The sequence below is a fragment of the Manis pentadactyla genome, chromosome 13, assembly GCF_030020395.1.
Source record: "Manis pentadactyla isolate mManPen7 chromosome 13, mManPen7.hap1, whole genome shotgun sequence".
NCBI classification, from domain to species: Eukaryota; Metazoa; Chordata; class Mammalia; order Pholidota; family Manidae; genus Manis; species Manis pentadactyla.
The window spans coordinates 20,855,673-20,881,287 of NC_080031.1; the positions used below are offsets into that span (position 1 = coordinate 20,855,673).

General features: G+C 43.2%; 2 long non-coding RNA genes across 2 annotated transcripts; both read left to right on the plus strand.

Annotated features, from left to right (window-relative positions):
* The first annotated feature begins 1,122 nt into the window (after positions 1-1,122).
* Positions 1,123-11,161, plus strand: LOC118919687 (uncharacterized). Its single transcript, XR_005027608.2, has 3 exons — positions 1,123-1,229; positions 3,542-3,757; positions 11,101-11,161. It is a non-coding gene; the product is annotated as an uncharacterized LOC118919687 (long non-coding RNA).
* Positions 11,162-15,809: 4,648 nt separating this feature from the next.
* On the plus strand, positions 15,810-16,390 carry LOC130680375 (uncharacterized). Its single transcript, XR_008993364.1, has 2 exons — positions 15,810-16,061; positions 16,144-16,390. It is a non-coding gene; the product is annotated as an uncharacterized LOC130680375 (long non-coding RNA).
* The last annotated feature ends 9,225 nt before the right edge of the window (positions 16,391-25,615 follow it).

Here is a 25,615-nt window from a genome sequence, read left to right on the forward strand (position 1 = left end):
CACCTGAAAACCATGGGTGTGACCTCACCAGTAGAACCTAATAATGACTTGACCATAAGCCTCTTTACAGAAGAAGAAACTCCACAGAGCCCTTTGCTCCCATTCTTATGCCATGTAGCAAAGGCCGGTTCACAGTTCTACTACTTAAAAAGTCTACAGAAAATAAACTAAGGAGCACTGAGTCGCAGCACCAGTAGATTCAACATAGCAGCCCTCTCAGGAAGGAGCTTCCCCGGTTCGCTTCGGGGGTTGCGAGCCTCCAGTGGAGAGCAGCCGGAGAGACTGTCTGTGGAAGAGGAACTTCACCACGCACGAGTTCAAGGACGGCTGCGGTGCGGTGCGGCTGCGGGCCAACTGTGACGCAGAACCGTAGGGAGCACCTTCCCTCCGTCCCTGCCACTACCTTAGCCCCGGGTACAAGCACGTCCAAAGCGCTCCGGCGCCCGCGATTCGGGAGCGGGCAGCGCCTGGAGGGAGCGGCTGAGGCGTGGACACGGGCTCCGGGGCAGCGGGTGTGGAGAGCCTTCTCCCTGCGGCTGCGCAGGCGGCCGAGGAGGGACAGAGACGCGGGTGGCGACCACAGCCAGCAGGCTCGCTGAAGGGATCTGCAGAAAGCTCCTGCCGGGAATTCCAGGCATGGCTGCGGAGCGAGAGGAGGGCCAGGGCCCTGCTCAGCCGGGAGCTCTCGGGCTGGCAGACAGCTGGACTGTGCAGGCTTCCTGACCTTGGTGAGGTAGTGTGGTTCCTCCAGCGGAGGAAATACCCGTCAAACATCCAGTTGTAATGCATAGCTTGCTGTCCCAGGGCACACTGGTCATGGGAGAAACCAAGGTCCCTATCGAGCCCAACACATACTCAAAGAAGTTTAGCTCCGGTCCCACAGGGTTTGTCGTGTGTACTCTGCAGAATCTCCTTCAACCTCAGGATCTGCTGTCAGACCGTTTTCTAGGGGATAAGGACAGTCAGGAGAGGGGAGTGACCCCAGACCAACAGGGCTCTGCTTGGTGGGCAGCCGAAGGCAAGCCCCCCACCCTGCTGCGCTGCAAGGTGTTCGTGGAACAGGCCTTCCTGATTGTACTATGCCTGACTTCTTCCTTTCTCCACAGAGTTCGGAAAGGAGCCACAGGGGCTGGGCCAGGAGACAAGTCCTTGTGGTAAATACAGTCCTGCTGTTAGTCGTCCCTCTTCTCTACCTTCAGACGCTGCCTGTCCCCCGACTTCTCACTCGGGTAATGTTCTCTCACAGTCTCTAATGCAAACTGATTGTTGGCAGGTCATCCACTTAACTCCCCAAGTACGCTCTCTCATGTCCTAGTGTCACCAGACACGAGTCAGGTCAAGGTTAGGAGACTAACTAGATGAGACAGAAAGTGTTGCCTTCTCTCAGGTGACCTGAGGACCCGCATGAAGTGTCTGTCTTGACGTAAGAGTTCTTGAGGCAGGTAGGCGGATTGCATTTCTCTGCATCTGCTCTTCAATAAAGGACAACAAAAAAAAATAGTGATATAAACAGTATAAACTATGGCTGGGGTAGGAACAAGGTAGGAACAATTTATCCTAACTTGAAGGATCAGATAAAATTTCATAAAAGATGTTAAATGTGGACTAAGGCCTTTTTTAAAAAAATGGGTAGAATTTGAACAGATAAATAAAGGAGCAAAGGCATTCATTTATTCAGTGAGCATTTATTGAGGCTCCATTATACATCTGGCTCTGTTTCAGGCCCCAGGGGCACACACACACACACACGAACAGAACATCATTCCTACTTCCAAAGAGCTGCAGTATCTTCTGTTCACGCTGAAGAGACAGCATGAGCAAAGGCACAAAGCCCCGGGAGGGATGTGGCGAGTTCAGTGAATAGGTGGCTTCGACCCAGGGCCCACTGCGTAAGGGGACAGGCAGGAAAATACAGGGCAGGAGGGAGCAGGGGGAAGGCGGGGGACCAAACGCAGAGGATCTTACTACCACCGCAAGACGTTTAAAGTTTATTCTGTAGGCTATGATAAGTCCTAACAGCTTTGAGATGAAAAGGAGCATGATTAATTAATATTTTAGCTGAAAGCATCCAATGGCTTCCTATTGCCCAAAAGACTTCAAGGGCCCCTCATTATTCATGAGATAAAGACCAAAGTTCTTAGCATGGACACTGAAGCTTTGCAATGTCTGGCCTCTACCTCTCTCTTCAGCCTTATCTTAAACCTTTCTCCCCCTTCTGCTGCATATAGGCCTCATGGATCTTGTTATCACACCTCCACTGCCCACCACAGGGCCTTTGTGCAGATTGTTTAGTCTTTCAGGAAACCATTTCCCTCTTGCTTAATTAAATTCTCCTCCTTTAGATTAGCTGAGTCATTACTTCTTTGAGGAAGCTTTTCCTGACTCGCACTCCCCTCCCAACCCCTATTAGATCTAATCTCCTAGTAGATACACATGTACATTTGTGACTCCTTGATTACTCTTTTTCATTAGGCTATAATCAAGGGCAAGGACTAGGTTTTGTTTATCATTTTTCTCTCCAGTCCCTACTACAGTGCCTGACACATTGTATACCTGCCATAAACATTCATTAAAAGCAAGAAAAATACAAAATCTGTTTTTTCCATAGCAATGTAGAGGATGGTTTTGGGTGGGAGGCTGGGCTGTAGGCAGGATGATCATGGCAGTAGCTTGTACCAGTGCACCAACACAAACTATACTCAAGCGTGTAGCTGTAAATCAATCATCTGTCCTTGTGGCAGCTATGGGCTCATCAAAGTGGTAAGTTTTCCTCTAGCAGCTGCTTAGGCTGAATTCAGAAGCCAATTAATCCTTCTCTCCAGGAATTGTCTCAATCCAGCTTCTGGGTGTGAAAAAGCCCTGGTTGGTTAAGAAAGTGCAATGGCCAGTCGCAGATCAAAAAGGTGAAGGTACAGTATTGAGTGCGAATATGCAGAGGGTGGAAATACAATGAATTTTAGCTGGGTATGAATAAAGAGGTTAATATCCAAACTACAGAAAGGAGCACAAGGAAAAGTGCTTTATTACAATATCTCTGAAAATGTGAGGGGTTAGAACACACGGGCTGACGAATCAGTGCTTCTCTCTTCCTGCTGATGACTATGTGGAAGAAAATGGGTTCAATCCACACAGGGAGAAACTGGAGCCAATTATTCCTCAACAGATTTCCAGAGGGAGCATACAAGGTCTTTGTCTCTGGAGAAAGAATAAGGGGGAACCAATAACATTCACTACTCTGCAGGTTGAGTATTGTTCTGCCTTAAGATGGTGTGACTGGTGGTGGCGGTGGTGGTGGCGGTGGTGGTGGTTGGTAGGGCAGGGGGGTGCACACAGTTCCCCTAACAATGCCATCATGATTACATTGCCACATGAGCTCTGGGGCTCTGGAATGACCACTCTGCATGACACTTCTTGTTTTAATCTGGTAAGTCTTTGCAAACCCCATGAATCATCAAATGTGCTATGCTTGAAAGATTTTGACAAGTTTTATGAGTCTACCTAGTGCTATTTATTTTTGCTCTCACTCATTCTGTCTCTACAGGGAGGTTCACTTTCAAGGGCATCCTTCACAGAATTGGCCAGAAGCCACAGTGGCAAATCTCACTCCACTGTCCCGGGGCAAGGAATAGCATGTTCTGCTCTTGCCAACTGCTTGGTATGGTGTTAACATGATTGACTGAGTCAGCTTTGTGCACAGCCAGTAATCAGAGCAGATTCCAGGAACTGGATGTAAGCAAGTGAGATGCTATTTTTTAATGTAAATAAGTGATGCTGGGGTGTCCAGATCTGTATGTTTGTTGAGGACCTATCTGGTAGAATTTAAGATTTACTCACAGGCTCTGTCCCAAATATTTCTGCCATGGCACAGTGCCTGAATTACCAACCTTCACGATGATCCTTCCTTTGGGACATGGATTCTACGGAACTATAAATAAGCAAAATTGCTCTGTGGAATTAGTAGCAAAACAGTGCTATTTTTATCATCTAACTAATTGGTGCAGTTGGCTCAGTTATCCCAATCTGTGCTGTCCAATACAGTGGCCACTCCTCACATGTGGCTCTTGGGCACTTGAAATGTAACTAGTGACTAAATCATTACAGTCCATTTAGTTTCAATTTCAGGAGATTCTGGTTAGCATTAAACTCCAAAACAAAGTGGGGATCCATAGCCAGTGAGTTTGAGAAATCTTGACTTAAACAAATTAAAGTTGTTTTCTACTGCACAATTTCTAAAAGTGTCCAACATGCCAATGTTCATTATGTCTTTCTCAGAAGAAGATGCTGTAAGCCAATTTAACAACCATATCTAACCATGGGAGACATTTTGCTTGTTTCTAGAGAGTATCTTGAGGACAGTCATTTGGGCAATGACTCTCTCCATGAACAGGACTCAGATGGAATATGCCACGCAGAGATCTATGCCTTTAATGAGAGAAGATGTGTCCCTAGATTGTGAACTGCAGGGAGTAAGACTTAGCTTCCTTGCTATTCATATAGTTTGTTCAGTATTTATTTATTCATACTGTTTTTGTGAACTTTGACATCCCACAAACTTTGCCTAACACCTTTGCTCTATGCTGACCTTAAAAATCGTGCTTCTCCTTGAAAAACAGAGGGTTTGAAGAGATGACCTATATGGTCTTTTCCAGGTTTAAAACTCTATGGTCCATTCATTCTGATTCTAATCCTTGAAATTTTCCATTTTTTTGACACTTTCCAACCCTAGTTGGACAGTCCCTGAATAAGTCAGAAAATAAACCGAGGTCATGTCCAGTGGATTGTAGCATCTACTTCCCCAAGTTCCTCTGAACTGCAAGGAAGAAAAGCAGACTGTGAAGAGAAGTATACAATCCTGAGGGATATATGTGGTATCAAGCCAAGAAGGTGAAGGACGACCCTGTAGGATAAAATAAAGCCATTTCTTTCAAGTAAAGTGGTCTGCAAGGGCTTTAGATGATAGGAGTTTATCTTGATAATAATCAAAAGCCTTTGAAGAAAGAGAAGTGACATAGTCACTCTTGAGGAGCAGAGAGTGGCCAGTGAGGTATCTGTGTGTCACTGAAAGTGACATGACTAGAACTAGAAATACCATTTGGAAATCATAGCAATTATTCAAGTGAGAGATGTTGGCCAAGGATTATGCCCAGGTTTTTAGCTTGGACAACCAGGTAGAGGGAGATATTCATTCTAGGAAATAGAATGCATTCATTGATGGGCAGGTGTGAGGGCAAGATAATGATGGTTTCAGGCTGGGACATGTGGACTTTGAGATGGCTGGGATGGTGTCCTAGTGGTGACATATAGCAGGAAATTAGGAATACAGATCTGGACCTTAACATAGAGGATTTGACTGGAGATAGTTAATAGTAAAGGAGGAATGGTTAACATAAGAGGCAATACAGGGTAAAGTTAAGAAAGGGCCCTCAGGAGCTCTAATACTTCCCTGCTGTGTACTTTGAGCAAGTCACTTAATCTCTCTGTGTCTCAGCTTCATCATCTGTCAAATAGGAATAACCCTGGTTTCTCCCTATTAGAGTCATTGTGAAGATTAATGAGTTAATACATGTAAAACACATAAAATAATGCAAGCTGTACTTAATAAATATTGTCACTATCTCCCTAAAGCTGGGAGTGGATACATAATTGGCTGACTGTGACGCAGCTACAGTGGCAGGGTCAAGATTCCAACCTGGTTCTTCTGAGATGCATCACTGTTCTTTCCATTATATCATGTGGCCAAAACTTTAAGCATTCATTGCATTTGCTGCTCATTTGTAAAGTGGGAATAATAATAATACATAGTTTATAGGCTTGTTCTAATATTTGTAAAGTATTTAGAACAGTGCCTGGGATAAAGTGCTATAAAGTGTTTGCTATTAATAATAATGAGGATGATAACACTAATAATTTGCTTATACCTTGCTGCCTGGAAGAGAAAAAGTGCCACCTTTTAAAACTAACTCAGACAAGATTTATTGATTTGACTGCTGGAATGGGATAGGTGGAGGGAGTCAGCAGGGGTGTGTCAGATGCTCCGTTTGCATAACGGAAGAAGTGAAGGACCTCCGTGGACAGGCTGAGCGGAACTAGAAAGGTCAGATCACCGTTAGAACAACTGGGCTTGGAGAGGTGGGTAGAATAGAAAAATGTCAAATCTTTCAAATATGCAGATTGCTGGTGACAGTGGCCACATCTGGTGTCAACTGAAACATACCCTCCAAAGAACTAAGTACCTCTATAAAATGAAGCTTGGAAGATAGGCAAATGGGAGAAAAACAAGACGGCAAAATTTGAGAAAATTGAGGCCAGGGCCCACAGAAAAAGTGCAGGTCAAAATAAATTTGACTCCTGGTTTCCTACTCTCTGATCTGCTCATGTAGGTACAGGATTTGTTTATGATTGTTTGTGTACTTGAGAATCTCTGGGGCTTTTGATTGTTTTTTATTTCAAAATCTAACACAGTGGGATACAAGTTTTATGTTTCTACTCCCATTTTATCAGGAAAGAACAGAGTGAAAACTTTTTAATCTCCCTCCTCCCTCGACTCCCAACATTGCTGAGATGATTTAATGCCTCATAACAGAAGTAATTTTGTGATAACGACACAAAAGCAGCAATTAAAAAATATTGCTTGTTTCAGGGCCTATAAATTGGCTGTTGGTAATTGACAACAGAATGTGCTTTCTAATCCACTGAAATGATATCTTATTGCAAGCTGGCATGGTAATTACTGTATGTGTACAGTTCCAGAGGAGCTCCAGCCGGAGTTTGACAGGGAGTTGATTAAATCACCCAGGTGTAATTGAAGGTTTTGATTGCATTGCCTCTGAGCTGATCAGCATTAGTAATAGCCCAGCTTTCTGCTGTCATACGTTTTGAGAGCTGGTGGTATTTCAGCCCTTTCAGTCTCCCTCCCAGCCCTCAGCCTCTGTTGTGCTGGTGTCACGGTGAGCCAAGAGAGCTCCTCAGAGCAGAAAAAATGAGAACAGACAGCAGATCCCTCGTGCTGGACCTGAATGACATCATTTGAAACAAAAAGAAACCTGTTTCTAACTGCCTGCTTTGTTTCTTTGGCTGGAGAAGCCAGGACTATGACCTCAAAGATGTGGCTTGCCCATGGCTGGTCAGGGCAGTGTGAGTCCCCTGCTCATTCTTTGCTCATTTGATGATTTCAAATTTTTGTAAAGTATCATTTTTTAAAGGGGCAAATTTAACCTTCTCTTAAACATGGCAGTTCAGTCAATTAGCAAGAAGGATTCCGTGATTTTGTGTTGTGAAGAACCTTTGAATTCATTGGTATTGTTCCATTTATTTATGGGGTATTTTCTGAGTGGTTGTTCTGCATAAAGCACATTGCAAAGGAGGTGGGAAGATAAGATATGTAAGTTAACTCCAATATAAAGCCAAACATGATAAAGGCTTACAAATATTATAAACTGAGGTAGAAGTACAGAAAACATTCAGCATCCCACAAACACTTACTGACCACCAGCCAAGATTATCTGTGGGTGAGAGGAAGAGGAACAAGATTCTTTCACCTTAGGAGTTTGTAGTCTAATCAAGAAAACAGTAACAACCATAAAATAATAGCAGCTAATATTTTTTACTTTTCATGCATCATGTTTTGGATTTTCCTAGGAAGTGGGAGACACATTCTTTATTTCCATTTCACAGATCAATAAAAATGGGTATAGAGAAGTGATATAATATGAAACAAAATGAAATCTGTTTCCAAAACGGAACTGAAAATGAGTAGGTTCATAATTTAAGTCCAGGTATTTCATAAGAATCTGGCAAATAGTTCTTATCCCCATTTACAAATAAGAAAGCTGAGGTAGAGAGATTAAGCAAGTTGCTTAAGTTCAGCTCTTAAAAAGTGATAAAGCATAACCATAAATCCATAACCCAAAACCCATAATCCAAAGCAGAAATAAATGTTTCTGCATATCTAAGAAAATTGCTATGGGAGCACCAAAGAAGGGGAAAGGAATTTAGGTCAGGCTTGATCAAGGAATCCTTTAGGAAGGATTCGGCTTTTGAGTTGAAACCTGAGTGTAATAAACTGAGAAGTGGAAATGTTGGAAGGCCTTCTGCACATTGGGAAGATCAAGTCCAAAGAAATCAACCAGTTTTCTTTAGCTACCTGTCATCAGATCCAACAAAGAGTTGGACAGAAAGGAGAGAATTTTAAAAGGCAAATGTATTGGTACAATTGGAAATTTTGCAGTATCTATGGAATTCCTTTATCCACCCCTTTTTGATTTAGTGTGAGGACTGCTCACTGGTTGTAAAATCTAGATCTCTTCTTTCCGATAATCAAGTCTGGTAAATAGTTTCTGAGCCAGGCCCAGGCCGGTCTGTTTTCTGGAATGGATGGTACCTTGCAAGAAAGTGCTTCCTTTCAGGGTCTTGTATCTTAGCTTCAAGGGGGAAACTGAGCCCAGGATTGAGAGCTACCCACACTTCACCTGAGGGATGCACTTGAAGAGAGTGGGTCACTCCTTGAGGGGATCCAACAAATTTAATGGAGGTTTCAGGTAGATATTTCATTATGTTTGAATGTTGCTTCTGAGAGGAACCCTACAGAGGTGAAGGTTTAGGAAGGGTCCTCCTCCTTGGAATGGCATCTGTGGGCAGATGTGCCTCTTGTCAGCCTCTAGAAGCCAACATTGCACATTTATTTTCTCACTGCTTAAGCCAGCGAGGCCGTTTTACATTATTTCCTCTGGACAGTATCTGGCTCCATGTGTAGGGATTAAATAGTGTTTTGAGATCTGATAGGAGGGGGAATATAACTCACGGAGGGTTGAACACATCGAGTAAAGAATGTGCCCTAGATGGACTTTGTTTCCTGTGCAAACTATGTGGTGAGAGTCAACTCAAGAACACATCTTTTAAACTCTGTCATTTTCTACCAGTGTGGTCCAAGTCAGTCTTAATCCTCTTGCAGAGGGCAGGGTGGGCACAGAGGTCAGGTAAGGGCAGCACCAGCTTTGGAAATACAATTTAAGGTGGCACTTGAACCTCAAAATCTAGATTAATGCCTACCTAAATCCAGCACAAACATAAATAAAGAAAGGATCAGCATCACAGATGCTTCCTTTTGCTTCAGGTGCTAGCATGGCTTGGCAGGGCACTGCAGAGGGTTAACTCTTTGGCGGTGATGTGCAGCTGCTGAGGAGAGTGAACAGGGACCTCAACAGCTCTGAGATCCTGAGGATACAGCCTGGTTTTCTAGGACCTTATGGACTAAGAATTGACTAATAACAAGGATCTTGTTCTAGTACTCAGGTTATTGAAAGGTTTCCAGGACATCTTAGACCTTGGACCCACTCCCTCCCCAGCTCTGTTAGCTGGTCCTACTATCGGCTGCAGTTACATATCGAATTCCAGAGGTCAGAACCTTGCAAGCACAGTCAGAATGCACCTATGTAGTCATACCGCGTGTGTACTAACAGATAATATAAGTTAACATAGTGACTAATTCATTCTCATTGCTGAATAAATGAAAGAATAAATAAGTGAATTGACAGAAGAAATAGGACAGAAGTACATGACATTCTAGGAAAGTCATATGGCATGGCTGTTGGTTTATGCTTATTTGCATGCCTGCAATGAGAGTATACTCAGCTCCCTACTGGTCTTAAGAGAGTCAAGATGCTGTTATAAGATAGCATTGATCATGTATTTATTCAGCAGCTACTATACTTAGCTCTATAATGAGCACTTAAATCTGTTTTGCCATATTTTAAAGGTGGGTTTCTCATCTCTTAAAATTCAGATAATTAAGCCTACCCCCTAGGTCCTACTGAGAATTAGAAGTATGTTGTGGGAATTTTTATCATTATTGAATGAAATTCAAATAGGCATGTAAGAGAAATATAAAATATAGTCTCTACATAGTATCTTGACCTGAAATTAAATGGGAGCTGATCCTATACTTCTGCACAAGATAAACATGAAGTAAATAATTTTACAACATCTACAGGCTATGACACATTATTGGTACTCAGTAAAATCTAATATGTAAGGAAGTGCAAGATAAATGATACTATATTAACTTAATATCTTTTGTAGGAATCACAAATGCTTTTATAGATTTTTTTAAAGAAGTGCTAAAGTAGAAAATACATTGCATCTACTAATTATGTGCATTAACTTATTGAGTGACATGGTTTAAATGTCAATCAGGGGTCACTTAACTAAGGTTATATTTATGTGCAGCCTCTCTGTGTAAAACCATAATAGTTATAGAAAACTCTACAAACTCCCACAACATTTAACCATGATTGGATCAAATGTCAAATCAATCACAGTTGATGTGGCCTGGAAGGTGCCATTGCTGAGTGGGGGGCTCGCTTAAAAGAGGGATAAAAAGCCTCATGACATGGTTTATCCTGAGACGCACAGTGAGGAAATAGATCACAGCAAAACTCGTAGAGCAAATTGTTGATCATCTTCTAGGAAACAGACTCAGATGGGGAAAGCAATTTGCCAAAGGCTACATAGCAAGTGAGCAGCACCAAGTTTTGAAATTGGATCTTCAAATTCCAAATCCCCAGAGCATTCCACAACGTCAGTGCTTGAATAGTCTCTCCTTCTCACTTCTAGATGATTTCTGAGCTTGCCCATCTCACCCACTGGTCTGCCTGCTTCTATCTCCGTCTATGGCAAGTAGTTTTCTAAAGCCATTAGTTACCTCCTAATTTTCAAATCAAATTATCTTGACACAATCTTTATTTCCCTTGTCCTCTCTTTAGCATTCTACCATGCACTACTCCATCCTCTTTGAAACTGTTTTTCTTTGACCTCAATTATGAACAAAATGACCCATCCCAGTTTTTGAAATCAGAAACCTAGGCAGCATTACTGTCATTTCTCAAATGCACACACATACACACACACACACACAGTGACTTTTGGTAACCAATTCCTAGCGAAAATATCTTCTAAATATCTCTCTAAGTCCCTCTTCTTGATCTGAGCTGTCTTTGCCTTTTTCTTCTGCTGACTAGGATCTACTGCAGTAAGCCCCATGTGGCTGATTTATCTCTAAACCATCTCTTCCTACACACAATTAACCATTCCATTCTTCACTAGATCTCAAAACATGACTCCATGGGAGATGCAAGCAACAGGAGAAAGGTGAGTTATTATAAGCAGTATTTCTAATTGTTTTTCAATGTATCAACAACTCTTAGAGAAGATCTGTAAGTACAGAAGCATCCCTTTGTTTGCTGGGCCATTTATCCAGTTCTTCCCCCTAACTAAGAGGTGAAGCCACTTTACAGTCTACTAGGATGTCCAAAGAGAGGAAAGCTATAAGCATGTAGAGACACATGGAGGATGTGAAAGTGAGCTGTGGACCACAGATGCAGCGTAGGGTGGTGGAAATAGCCCTGGGTTTGAGTCCTGTCTCCACCACTTCCTTACCATATGACCCTGAGCTAGTCCCTGAATTTCAGTTTTAAAGTACAGTATTAACTATAGCAATACGTGCCTGTAAGGTTGTTATGAGGTTTCAAAAAGTATTAAATGTAACAAATATAAAACAACTTTGTCAACAATAACATATTATATACATATTGGTTATTTTATTATTAGGTTATAAATGGAGGGAAATCTGGAAACTGTAGCTCTAGAGAGAGTAAAGGAAATAAAAGAGTGGCAGTGAAATAAGAGACATGGATAAAGATATAGATTGGGATGCAGCAGAAATTGCTTAATGAATATGTTTGCACTCAAAATGAGAGAAATTACAGCCCAAGGTTTATGAGCACAGGCATAGACTGTCCTGGGTTGGAGTTCTAATCCTCCACTTTTAGGTTAGAGCCATCAGACAAAGTAATTAATAATAATATCCCCTAACCTTTGTTAGTTTTTTGTTTTTTATTTACATTTCCTTGTTTATTTTTTCAGGGTTTTTGTGCTTTAGTTTTTTTTAATTTTTGAGAAAGAGGTTCCTACAAGGCCCCTTTCCAGGCTTGGAGGGGACCAAAATGCCCTCCTACCTTGGGGACTGGAGCGTCTGCAGCTACAGAGGGGAAATACACAGGCTTGAGGTCGCCTGCAGAGAAAAAGCCTACAACAGATGCTTGGGGTTTGTGTCTGCCTGGCATCTGGCAGTGACTCTTCCCTCCAGGGCCCCTGGGCTCAGTGGCAGGATAGTATCCAGGGGTGGGGCCAGGTTGCAGGGCCTTCCTGACAGCAGGGTGGGTCGTACATTCAAGTGTGAAGTGAGCGCTTTGGTGGGAGAGGCCTGGCCTCACTTGTGTGAAGCCTCAGCAGGGCCACCCCTTGTCACTGGCCTTCCAGCGGGGACAGGGGCTGCTGGCTCTGCCTGGCCCACATCTGTGGGTTGACACTGGTTCTTTTTATAAGAAATAAAATTTACTATAGCAGCATGTCTTGTCCATTGTGGCCAAGGCCTGGTGGTTGAAGGGGAGGCCCTGCCCAGCCAGGACTGGCTTCCCACTGGAGGCAGGCAAGGGGGGATGGGCACAGTTCTAAATGTTCACATGATTATTTCTGAGTTTAGGTTTCTTTATGCATAAAATGGCAACAGTAACTATTGGACTTTGCTCATAGGATTACTGTGAGAATTAAGTGAATTAGGTGGTCTTGCTCATGTAGAAAAAATTCAAAACCTAGCAGCCATTGTCATTATTATTAACTATGGAAATACTCAGGGTAAGAACAGTGAGTGTGTAGACACACTTCTTCTGCTAGGAATAGCTGCAAACCCTTGACATCATACATAAAACAGACACAAGAAGACTCACAGGTGGAGAGAAGAAGGCAGACTTGCCAGAGGCCTTGAATCAGAGGTGTAACATGGCAGTGAGTCTCTCGGGTTCCCCTTTGCCTCATAGGCCTCAGACATGAAGCCGAGGCCAGCAGCCTGGAAATGCCAGTGGAAACAGACAACAAAGCCCTAAGAAAATGCTGCTGTCTCTGCAAAAGGGCCAGAAAAGGGCAGCTAGCAAGACAAAAAAACTTTTAGACAAAAATGATCCTCCCTCAGCCAAACCTCATGGAAAAAACTCACGGCCTTGCCCCATCAGCAAAGGCTGGATGGAAAGCCGAGATTTCCACTCTTGCTTGTAATAAAACACTCGTCCTACCCCAACCTCACACTCTGTAGAGTTTGAAAAGACACAGTGGGAAGCCAGGACTATCAAATCCAGTGATAATGAAGCACACCCCGCTCCAGATGTCAGTGGAGGCCACACGGGGACCCATCCAGCAGTGACAAGGCACTCTTACCTCCCCTGCTGAGGAAGTGCAAGAGAAGTACAAGTGGGGGACTTGGGCTTTAATGTCCATGTGGCAGTAATGATGCATCACCCCCATCTTCACTGCCAGAGCAGTGTCAAAAGAGGTTTGATAAAGCAAAAGATTTAAGTAAGACATAGAATTTTATGACAAAAATAATCAAAACATTCAGGTTTCAATAGAAAAAGTCACTTTCCATTACAAAACCCAGGAAAAATCTCAACTTGAATGAGAAAAAGTAATCAGCACACAGACATAGGAATGACCTGAATAGGATTTTAAAGCAGTCATCATAAAAGTGCTTCAGCGAGTGATTATGAACATGTTTGAAGCAAATGAAGACTTACAAAAACCCTTGCAAAAGAACAGTAGATACGCAAAGACATGAATGGAAATTTGAGAACTGCAAAATGCAATTACTAAGATAAAAACTCAATGAATGGGCTCAACAGCAGGTGAGAGGACAGAAGAAAGAACCAATGAACTTACAGATAAGACAGTAGAAATTGCCCAATCTGAGCAAAAGAAAAGGGAACAAACTGAGGAAAAAGTGAACGAAACTGTAGGGACTTGAAGGACTGTAACAGAAGAGCTAACATTTATGTCATCAGATATCATGAGAAGTAGGGATGAAAAACCATTCAAAGAAATAATGGCCACATCATAGAGGCAATCATACTGCAATTTATGAGGGTATCAGTTCAACACATTGTATATCTTAAAGTTACAAAATGTTATGTCATTTATATCTCAATGAAGTAGGAAAAATAAATCAAAGAGCCAAACTCATAGGAAAAAAACCTGAAGGTTTAATTCAGTAAAATTAGAATATTAAATAAAAAAGAAAGAATGGCTGAAAATTCCCCAAATTTGGCAAAAGACACTGACTTAGAGATTCAGGAGCTAAGCAGACCCCAAGCAGGATGAATGAAAAGAAATCCACAGTGAGATACAACAGACTCCAGCTTCTGAAAGCTAAGGACAAGGAAAGCATATTAAAAGCAGGCAGAGAGAAATGACACATTACCTAGAGGGGAAAAACAATCCCAATGATGAAAGATTTCTCATCAGAAACCATTGTGGATGGGAGAAAGTGGCACATTTTTCAAATGCTGAGGTAAAAGAATTATGAACCCAGAATTTTGTATCTAGTGAAAACACATTTTTGGGGGTGGCAGTAAAGGAGAAATTTATACTTTCTCAGAGAAAGGGACTCTAAAATAATTTTTCACCCGAACCTATCCCAAAGAATGGCTAAAAGAAGTTCTTAAAGCAGAAAAGAAGACTTAAAAAAGAAGAAAAATCTTCAAACAGTTGGAAGGAAGAAGAAATAAAAACAGCAAGATTTTAAATATGAATAAATGTAATGATTTCCTCTCTTGAGTTTTCTAAATTGTGCTTGATGATTAAGCAAAAAATCGTAACATTGCTTGACGTGGTTCTCAAGCTTTGTAGAGAAAATATTTTAGATAATTGCATTATGAATGAAAGAAAGTAAAAGGACTTTAAGGGAGGTAATGTTCCTACACATTCAAACCGGTAAAATGTTAACATCGGTAGGCTGTAACGAGTTATAGGGGTATATGTAATGCTTACAGCCAGCACTAAAAACCTGTACAAAGAGATACACCAAAAAGCTATAGAAAAAGAAAAATGGAATTCTATAACCTGTTCAAGTAACATACAGGCAGGCAGGAGACCGAAAGCAGAGAGATGAAAAATAGCCGAAACAAACAGTAAACAAAAAATTAAATGGTAGTTAAGTCTTAAAACAAGCAGTAATTAATTACCTTAAGTGTAAACAGTCTGTGATTCCACTTACTTAGCATTTTCAAACGGTGGAATTTAGGAGATGAGGAACAGATTAGTGGCTGTCTGGGTTTAGGGAAGGTGAGGGAGGTGCATAGATGTGACTATAGCAGGGTGGCTCCAGGGAGGCCTTTGTGGCCAAGGAATAGCTCGGGATCTTGACCGTAGTGGTGGTCACATGAATCTACACATGTGGCAAAATGACACTGAACCACACACCCACTGTACCAATGTCAGTTTCCTGGTTTTGATATGATAACCCAGCTGTGTCAGATGTAACCAGTGGAGGAAAATGGACAAAGGGCAGTAGGGCCTACCCTGCGCTATCTTTGCCACTCACTGTGAAGCTATAATTATTTCCAAAAAAGAAGAGTTGTGTTTTTAGTGAATGAAGAAAGCAGCGAGGTGGGAGCTTGTTTTTAGTCCCCTGCTCAAAAGCCAGAGACAAGTTAAGTTTTGGGAGTGAAGTACTGAACACTTGTTATTCCCTCAGGTTTTGTTTCCATCTATTCTTAAGAACTTGCTAGGAGGACAGGGGATTCAATGCCCTCTATTGACAACTAAGACTTTGAGATGACTTGTAGCAGAACAGAAAAAAATAAACTGTCAGAGGCCAGCAGGCTGCCTCCAGATTCATCTGGATTACCCAAAACATCATTCTGCACAAAGACATAACCACCAGCCAAATGTGTCATCATACACTGCTCAGTGCTGGGCTGGGCGGGAGGGAGAAAAGAAGATTAAGAATGTGACACATTTTTCACAAGACACGCTCCGTTTTCTTGTGACTGAGAGTGTTCTCATGCCCGCCAACGGCCATATTCAGTTCCGCGATCCAATTTTGGATGCTGAAACCTTCAGCACTTTACAAAGCTGGGTTTTTTTCTTCACCAGAACATGGAAATTTGATTACCTTCTGAGAGTGAAACAAGAACGGGCTCGGCTCTGTGGCTAAAATCGTTTGAGAACATCCGTGTGTAAGCATATAATCTTTTGTGGTAACGGGGCATGCCTAGATTGCAATCACATCGAATTAATTACACTGTCTTTGGCCTGAAGAAAGAGTGCTGATGAGATAAAAAGAAATGGAAGAAGGGCACGAAGGACGCCCAGGCAGCAGGAATGTGTTGATGTCTGCCAGGCCGCCCCAGAGACAGACACCCGGGGGCTCCCGGCTGCGCCCCCTGGGGCCCCGCACCCGCAGGGCTGGAATACCTTGCCTCGCCTTCCCGTTTTCAGCCTGGGAGGTGACTCGCCCGTTCAGCGTGTCTTTCCCCTAATAAACCGCCAGTACCTCTGGGAGAGGCCTCAGACTCGTTCTGGTCATTCCTACCCAAGGGCCAGTGAAGTGGGCTTTTCTTTCTGCTTTAAGTTAAAGTTGGGTTTCTATAAAAAATGAGGCCAAAAATCACAGTGGCTTCAATGAACGAGAAGGTGACAGTCCAGCTCGGAGGGGAGCGGGCCGAGGCGCCCCGTGGCCTGCAGGCGTCAGGACCCCTCCTCGCCCTGCCACCCTCAGGTGTTGACCTGGCCGCAGGGCTGGGCCTGGGTCCTGCTGAGTCCGTGCTGCAGCCCGTGGGACGTTATCAACTTATTACAACTTATTTTAGGTTGGTATGACTTCACACATCCTGAACACACGGATTTATCGAGCTGTAAGTGGGCCTATAAAGTGCAGTCCCTAGCTTTTTAGCCCGACCATGATGTGTGCTGCTTAAACTGAGAACAGATATGTAAATTACGTGCGTGTGGGTATGAGTGTCAATCCCTAAAAGAGAAAAAGAGACAATAGGCACTGGGGAGATAGTCAGCACTCTCACCACCATTCCCCTAGACGTCAAGAATCCCAGCCTTCAGCTCAGGAGTTTCTCTGCGTCCTGAGATGCTGAGAAAGGGTCTGCTTATAAGTAAATCATCAGGGAAAGAACAGAGACTCAGGACATAGGTGGTATCAACCAGGGAGTCAATGGGCAATACTCGGGATACACGGTAGCTTCACCAGACGTTAATGGGAATAGCAACCAAAAGACCGGAGTTCTGTCCACCCAGTGAATATGCTTCTGTTGTTTACCCAAGTCCTTCCGTTCCCGTGAGGTCTTATTTTCTAAAATACAAAGGCTGGCTTCTTTCTGTTTCAGCTCAGGGTTTCCTTCCATGAGGCAAAGAAGGCAGACTACAAAACTGACTGAAAGGAGGGAGGGTCTGAGGGGTAGAAAAAAATTGCAAGAAGAAAATTAACAAAATGTGGAGCATATTCTTTATTCTTTATACTCTCAGAACCTAAAATAGTGCCAACATTTTCTTTATACTCTCAGACCTAAAACAGTGCCAACATACAGCAAGTCTTAATAAATGCTTCTTGGATTGAATTATATTTCTTGAGATCAAAGGTAATTCTGAGTTAATCTCCTGACATACCAAACAGGAGACTTTACCTCACCTTTTAATCACTGTCCCCTGCGGTGGGATTCTGCCAGGTATTTAGTAACAAAGTCTTGCTCAGGAAACCTCAAGTACACATCAACCAGACACTGAAATAACACAGATGAGGACTCCGCTTGTTTTTATGTTTCAAACAAAAGATAAGCTGTTCCTTTTTAGACAAATAAACCACGTTAAATTTACTATGTAATTGTATCAACAACAAATACCATGTTGATGGCCAATAAGAAACATGTAACTGTTGTTTATTTAATCTATCCACTTTGCACAGATTTCTGATAAAGTTAAATAGATTTTTCCCCCATTTTTTTCTTACAGCCATCTTCTAAACACACATGCCCATTTGTCCTTGCAGGGCATCTGGTGAGTTTTTCATATTAAGTCAGTATTTTCCATCACTCGAAGGCCCTTTTCCTTTTAATAAACTGGAGACACTCTCCCTGAGTATATATACCTGGCCTTAATCAGCACAACACTCATCAGACTTTCCCTTTCATCTTACAAAATGATTACATTCTCTAGTTAATGAGGGCTTTCAAATAAACCTTTATATAGCTTTTCTGGGCATGTAATGCACAGCACCAAATATTACATCATAAATCAGAGCTAACTTGTTTTGCACTTTTACATTTTACAAGTCATCTTTCACATTCATTATTGGACAATTTTCACAACCTCATGAGGTAGTTATTTTTATTATCAAAACTTTATTGATGAGGAAATTAGGACTCAGAACTTTGCCTGAGGTGAGACACTCAAAGTCCAAATTCAGGTTCTTGGACTCCGGGTATTTTCAGTACACCCTAAAACTTCCCCCTTTTGTGCTTTGCTTATAAAACCTCAACATTTGTCATTAAAAGTCGAGGTTGATCATGGAATCTTCCCATAAGCTGTTGTTAACCATGGAAATATATCAAGAACAAAAGGATGGCTTTAAAGCCAGTGCAGAGACATCTGTGAATGTAAAATCCATGGAGCATTGTCAGCATAAAATATAATAAGCTTTGCGTGGTATGACATGTAGTGGGAAGTACGCTTAGTGAGAAGAGCTGAGCTCGGTCTTCCTCACTGGAGTTTCTCAGCCCTGCTGCCAGATAATAAAAGATAATAAAAATGAAGCTGTGTTTGTTATTAATCCAAATCTCCGATTCCAGAGAAATCCACCCCTACTATGTTATCCTATCTCCCCAGTTATACTTACTTTTCCAGTCCTTAAAGATATGTTAACATGATGGCAGGTGGAGGTGATCATTCAAGAACTAAAAATTAAAAGGCAATAGCAACAGGCTGTCCTGAAGATCAATCCCCCACACTAGGATTTGTTTCTCCCTGTAATTCACAGTGGTGGACTGGAAGGGGTTACATGGTTACATTTTTTAAGGATTTAGAAGATTCTTCTTTTAAGACAGCCATGAGTTTTATATTCTGGCCACTTGAGAGGAATATTTTGATCTGTCAGGCAGTTAACAGAAGGAGGTCTGTAAAGGGAAAGTAGGGAACCATCACAGAGGAGGGCTTTTGTATTCCAGGGGGATTTTTTTTCTTATTGGGTGGTCTCTGTCAAGAAGTGACTTCTTCCTTAGAAAATCACTGAAGTATATGCCTTGCCCTTCCTGCCATTGTTCCATTTGGTTATTAATTCATCAAATATTTTCTGATCATCTCCTGTATGCCAGACAGTGTGCTATACAAGATAGGGATGCAGTGATGAACAAAACATGGGTCCTGACCCCAAAGATTTTTAGTCCTTGGGGGGACAGCGAGGGAGTGAAGTTTAGGTGTGAACATGGTTCCTGAGAGAGTGAGAGATGCAGGTTAAGGCACCAAATTGAAGATAGACAATTTCAGGATAATGTTGTAATGGACAGAATGTCACTCAAAGCCCAGAAAAGTCACCCAGCCTTTGAGGATCAGGAAAGACTTCTTAAAGGGTTAACACTGAAAGTGGGTTCTGAATCTAGAACCAAGAAACTGAACAGACTGGATGTATGAAATATATTTCCAGAGAACACTGGGTTTGCAGGAAGATGAGGAAGCTCAAGGCCGGGGTGGCTCACTCGCACAGGCCCATCCAAGGCCATTTGTTTTTGTAAAATCTTAGAAAGTGAGACATCATAGTTCCAACAGATGAAGAATCCTGGCTCTTTCCACTCCGACTTCCCCTCCCTCATACAGCCTCTCCAGCCGGGTGGTGCTGGAGTGACCACGGGCATTTCAGAGCCGGCGCAGGAGAAGCCGCGTGGGGGACACCCTCAGCTTGCACTGGGGGGGTACATTTGTAGGATTCACAGTCTCTTCCTTGTATCTCTTCCACCTGCACACTCCCGTGCCAAAGGACGCTCTCAACGGGGTCCCGACACTGGGCCCCCCAGCTGCAGGCCTGCCTTCCCAGCCCTCCTATGCGAACTCAGCTGCGGGAAAGGCTGAATTCATTTCCAATTCTTTTTATAGAAAATAATATTACACAATCATCTCATAAAGAGGCAGTTAAAGAGTATGCAGCCAAAAATGTAAAAAAAAGTTATGATGGAGGGTGTGTTCAGAATATAATAATAAAATGAGTGTGCATTTTCATTTTTGATGCTTTTGTATCAGATTTTTAAAATGGCAGTTTGTTGTGGGTTTTTTCTCATTCTAAATAGATATTTACAACTGTCTCTAATTTTGTACTTGTAATTTTCTTTCTTTTTTGGGGCTTAAAGTAGACCCCTCAAATTGTGTAATCTTTAAGTCCTGCAAAATATGGATTTACCTCTGACAGAAGAAAAGCTTTCTGCATATGATCCATTGGACTGGTTAGAATAGGAGCGACAGTAGCTAGGATTGCTACAGCGGCCAACATGGGAGATGAAGATTTTTCCAGTGGGTTCTTTGATCCTAGTGAAAGATGACCTAGGTTTAGGGCTTCAGTGTGTCATTTTCCCTCTCTCTTTCTCTCCAACCTGAAGTAGTAATCAAACATGTATGTTTAGGGACTCTGGGACTATAGCCCAGAGCAGCTAGCCCCAAGCCCTAAATTGCTTTGAAGTCAAAGTCCTTATAAAAGACCTTTGGGAAAATTCTGAGACATTCAACTCTTTGAAAAATGATGTATTTTTCTCTTTCTCATAAAGAAAATTGAGGCTTATAGATTATAGCTATTGTTCTTAAATAATTATAATAAGAAAAAAATTTTATATTAAAAAATACTATTTTCTCTTTGGCCTTTGTCCAACTTCCAATATCCATCCACCTGGGAGAGAGAGGTCAGGATTTGCTGGAGTAGAAATACAAAAGATAAACATTGAGTTAATTTTCAGTTTCTGACATTCAAAAATAGGATTGAGCAGCAAAGCTAGACAAATTTGTAAGCAGGATCTTAAGAAGAAGACTTCCAAAATTCCTTTAGCTTGATCTTTTAGCCTATTATCCAGCCTGTAAGCATAATGCGTAGAGTTCTCCCAGTGTGAACACCACCAAGGAAAAATACGGTTTAGGGCAAAACCCATCTTTTGCTCCTGAAGATGGGAAGGAAGAGAGAGAGGGTAGGAGTCCGGTGGCACGCACGTACACCCCGGGGCTGGGGGACGGCGGAGGGGCATTGCTGTAGGTAAGTGAGCATAACTCCAAGGGCAGAGCTGCTCCCCACCAGGCTGGCACACCGTCCCCTCAGAGTTAACTGGGTGCTGCAGGACTGTGAGGCAGAGGCAGGCCCTGAGGTTCAGTGTTCCTGGACCATCCACGGCTTTCTTTGGAGGAGCCTTGGCAAAACAGTAACTGAGATCTTTTACTGAAGGGATTTCTGAGGTGGGAGGGTAAGTGAGGTCATGGCAAATCCTCAGACAGACTCCTGCAGGGGCCATGGGGAGGCCAAGGTAACCTTGGAGCACAGCTCGTGGCAGAAAGACATCAGACTGGAACTTACTCCAGCCTCAGGCTCTAGCCCTAAACTCCAACAGTGTAAGAATTCCCCGGGTGGACAAGGGAATCCCCTTAGAGGCGAGGAGAAGAGGACTTGTGGCAGGAGGTGCCAAAGGTTCCCCACCACTGCGTGGGCGCTTGGGCGGGTGAGGTGGAGGCCACTTTCACTGCAGAAAAACAAAGTACTGCCTGAATGTAATTTACTGAATTAGACTAGGTGTGAACAGATTATACACTTAGCTAGTAACTGTTCCCACTCACCAGTGAGTAGAGCCTCAGGAAAAGTTCAGATTGGTTACAGGTAAAATAGAGAACTGTTTTCTCTGCACATCCAACTTTGGGTATGATTGAGATGCTACTCTGGCACGTAAATTACTCCAAGATTTTTTGAATATGTAGAAAACACTTTTGACGCCTTTCCTCATACCCTCTCAAGCTCCCTAGAAGTTACGGTTTCTAGGTGTGTGGATATCTTCCTGTGTGTGTCTTTCCTACGAGCATTCACATGGCCATGGAAGCATACTCAGGCCAAAAGCAGGACAGGCCAAGCTGTTGCTCCAGGAGCAGCCCTGAGCCAGGGAGGGGCTGGAATTGGTGAAACATGCCCCAGCTTTCTCTCCCTTCCATGGGACAATTCTGAGTCATGTTCTTGTGGCTACAATGAAAATATAGCCCTCAGTGTCCACCCCTGATGGATGGTCTGCTGTGAGGTGCCCACATCAGTCCTGGTCAGTGGTGCTAGCTGAGGCTCTGTGGCTGGAAAGGGAAATCTATACCCAGAAAATGTATCTATCCCTGTGAAGAAGAACCACCGGTGCTTTCCGAATGAAAGGACCATGTAGTCATCCTGATGCTAAGGTGGTCTTGTCAAGCAACACGGCCATGTCAGGGGCTCCATGCTGCTCACTGTTGTACATTCAGAGGTAGCAGGAGGCATTAAGTGGTAAGTGGGTATCCACGTTGTTGGTCCTATATGTTGTTGGTCCTATATGTAGCTTTGTCTGCACTACTGGCCCACTCCATTCATGTGTGCAAAGTGCCAGTTCTGGTGTGACTGGTAATGAAGGCTGGTTAATGTCAACTAGCCTAGTCATTTTGTCTACTTGGTTGTTAAGCACATTTTCCATAGTGGATGCTTTCTAGTGGATGTTAACATGTGAAACAAAATCTTCCTGTTCTATGCCCACTGCTTCTACTCAGACCTCCAGGTCTCTAATCTTCCAGTCCTTTCCATTCTAAGTTCCTGATCAAGTAGCAAAGTCATTGACCATTGCCTAAAAATCTGTGCATGTTCTCATCTTGGGCCACTTCTCCTTCCACACAAAATGGAAGACCAGATGCACCACTCGCAGCTGCACCCATGGAGAAGATCATCCCCCTCTCCACTGTCTGTCTAGGCCACCCCTGAATGTGGCTATAATGAAGCTTCCTTCCACTTGTGGCTTGCTACTCATGAACCAAGCCGACTGACCTTTCAGTACGTAAAGCTTGGGACTTTTCCTCCTCCATCAGCTCATTGTATGGGACACCCTTGGTCTAAATGGATGTATGTGTGAGTTAGTACAATTGAGATGGGTGATTTGGGAGTCTGGGCTACCTATTAATGCAGCAGCATGTCCACTGATCCTGCTCAGGCTTAATCGTTAATGTACCACCTCTGTCTTTCAATAGACTACTGCTGTGCCCATCAGACTTTATGACTTGGTGGGTCAAAAAGGACTCAGTTCATAATAGACAGGTCCATTGGCATAGTCACTTGGCACCTCAGTAGTCAAGTGTTCTGTTGTTAGCTAAGGCAATATTCCAGATGCTCTTTCTCAAAAGGCATATAATTCTCCACTGCAGATGGCATGACCTTGCTACAGAATCGTGGGGCCCTGGGTTGTGATTCTTGCCCTGCGGCTGCCATAGGCTCCATACGAGGTCTTTTCCCACCACAGACCCCTCCACCGCCACAGGGTCTGCTTGATCACATGGCTGAAGCGGCAGGGCTGCTTGCATGACAGTGAGGACCCGCTGCAGAGTCCCTGGTGTTCCAGGCCCCACTCAAGGCTGGCAGCCTCAGTAAGTGGGCTGGGAGAGATCCCAGGTGTGGAACGTGTTGTCTCCAGATTCCAAGGATCAGATAGGTGCTGTGCTGCCTTCTTTGTGGTAGAAGACGGAAGAAGCACTGATGTGTCTTTTACTTTAGAGGTAATACTCCCTATCCCTGGGACCCTAAAACCCTGAAACTCCCTATCCCCTCAAACCTTCACTGAAGTGACTGTTTTTCTGATTCTTCACTAGGTTTATCTCCAATCCTCTGCAGTTTGTGTCTTATAAGCAAATTAAGTCACTTTTTGGTCATCCTATCTGAACAGCATGAGGTCACCAGCATATCAGTGATAATCTATAGGATGTATGTTCAGGTCATATAGATCTCTTATGGAAATATCATGACAGAGGATGGGAGAGTTAACATCCAAGACAATCTCGGGATCTGAGGCAAAATCTTGTCACTTCAGCTAGATGATCCAACCAACTTATGAATATTGTTGTCTGTCCTAGATGAATACAAAGTCTTTCCAATCCTTTTTTCTAATTGTAATGGAAAATAGCACATGTGTCAAATCAATCTTACATACGTGGATTTGAAGGCCTCTTAATCTGCTCCAGTTACGTACATGCCTGGCATTTCAGCTGCAACTGAGGCTGCTACCTGGTTATGCCTTCAGTGAATTAGCCATGCCAGTGAAGCCATTCATTCTGTAGTGTCCATCTGGTTTCTGTAGGAACCAGACTGGCATATTAAACTGAGATATGCTTACAACCACCCCTGCATCTTGAATGTCATTAATGGTGGCACTAACCTCTATTGCCTCCTCAGATGTGCTGTCGCTCTAACTTATATTTTGGTCAAGGGCAGGGGCAGTTTCTGAGGCATCCCGTTGTTCTCCACTGTAATAGCTCTTTACCCTACAAGCCAAAGACCCAACGTAGGGGTTATTCTAGCTGCCAAGTCTATTCAGTTTTAATTATATACCCCAGGACTGAGAAAAATGACCACTGGGTAGGTCCCTGAACCTATTATGTCCACCAGATGCCATATTTTAGCCAGTGTTCCATATTCCCAGGCTCTCCTAAGCCTCTTCTCTACAGGGCTGATGATGTATGATGTGCTTTGGGTCTCCAGCTACCAACATCAACTCAGACCCTGTGTCCAAGCATCTTTGACATGCTGGGCATTTCCATTCCCTCAATGTACAGTCACCTGAGTAAATATCTATAAATCTCTCTGGGGAAAGCCCCAGAGAATCATTATAATTTATATTTGCCATGGTATCACCACATACTGCTTCCCAGACACCCGGCCTCCTTTCCAGTTAATGAGCTTCTGACCTGAAAACAGGCTCAGCTCTGGCATCATGATGTTTTATTGGGTGAACAGCCTCAGTCAGTCTTGTTCTCTCCCATTCATTCTTATTTATTTACTTATGTATGTATTTACTTCTTCATTTTTGGTTATAGACGTTTAGCAGCACCTGTCAGCCCCCCTGTCAGCCCCCTACCAGCCATGGCCTGCAGAGGAGAGCCCCTGCTGCACACCTCAGCAGGGCTGGTGCCCATCTCACCTGGGCCTTCCTGGTGGCCTTGGTGAGCGGTGTGTTCTTCATTATGCAATGAAGCATAATCACCCTGGGGTTTCTAGCCTCACAAAATGTATCCAGGCCAGTAATCTCACTTCTCTCAGCCTCTTTATTCTTCCCACTACCCTCTGCCCTCTACACATCAGACAGTTCTACTTCACCCAGAATCAGCCATCACTTTTCCTAAGCTTCTGAGAGTCAACCTAGCAGCAAGTTTGTTCCATTCTCTGGGGGTCCTTGCCAGGTGTTAAATTCCACATCCCAAGAAAGTGCCCTGAGATCCCTGAATTCTTATTTTTCCAGTTTTACATTCCAGGCTCCTTGATCAAGTTCTCTCAAAATTCTATCTCAGTGGTACCGAATGCAAAAACAGGTGTTACTTGCTTGCCAATTCACAAACCACTAGGCTGTAGAGTTTCTGACCATCTTTATGAGGCACAGCCTGTTCCCAGTTGAGTTTTGCTGGGATTCAATGCTAGCTGTAAGTCTGAGAGCCAGGATAGGAGATAGGAGTAGCTCTTGAGGGGGACATACTGCTTTGCAGTGTGTTTGTCCTAAAGCAT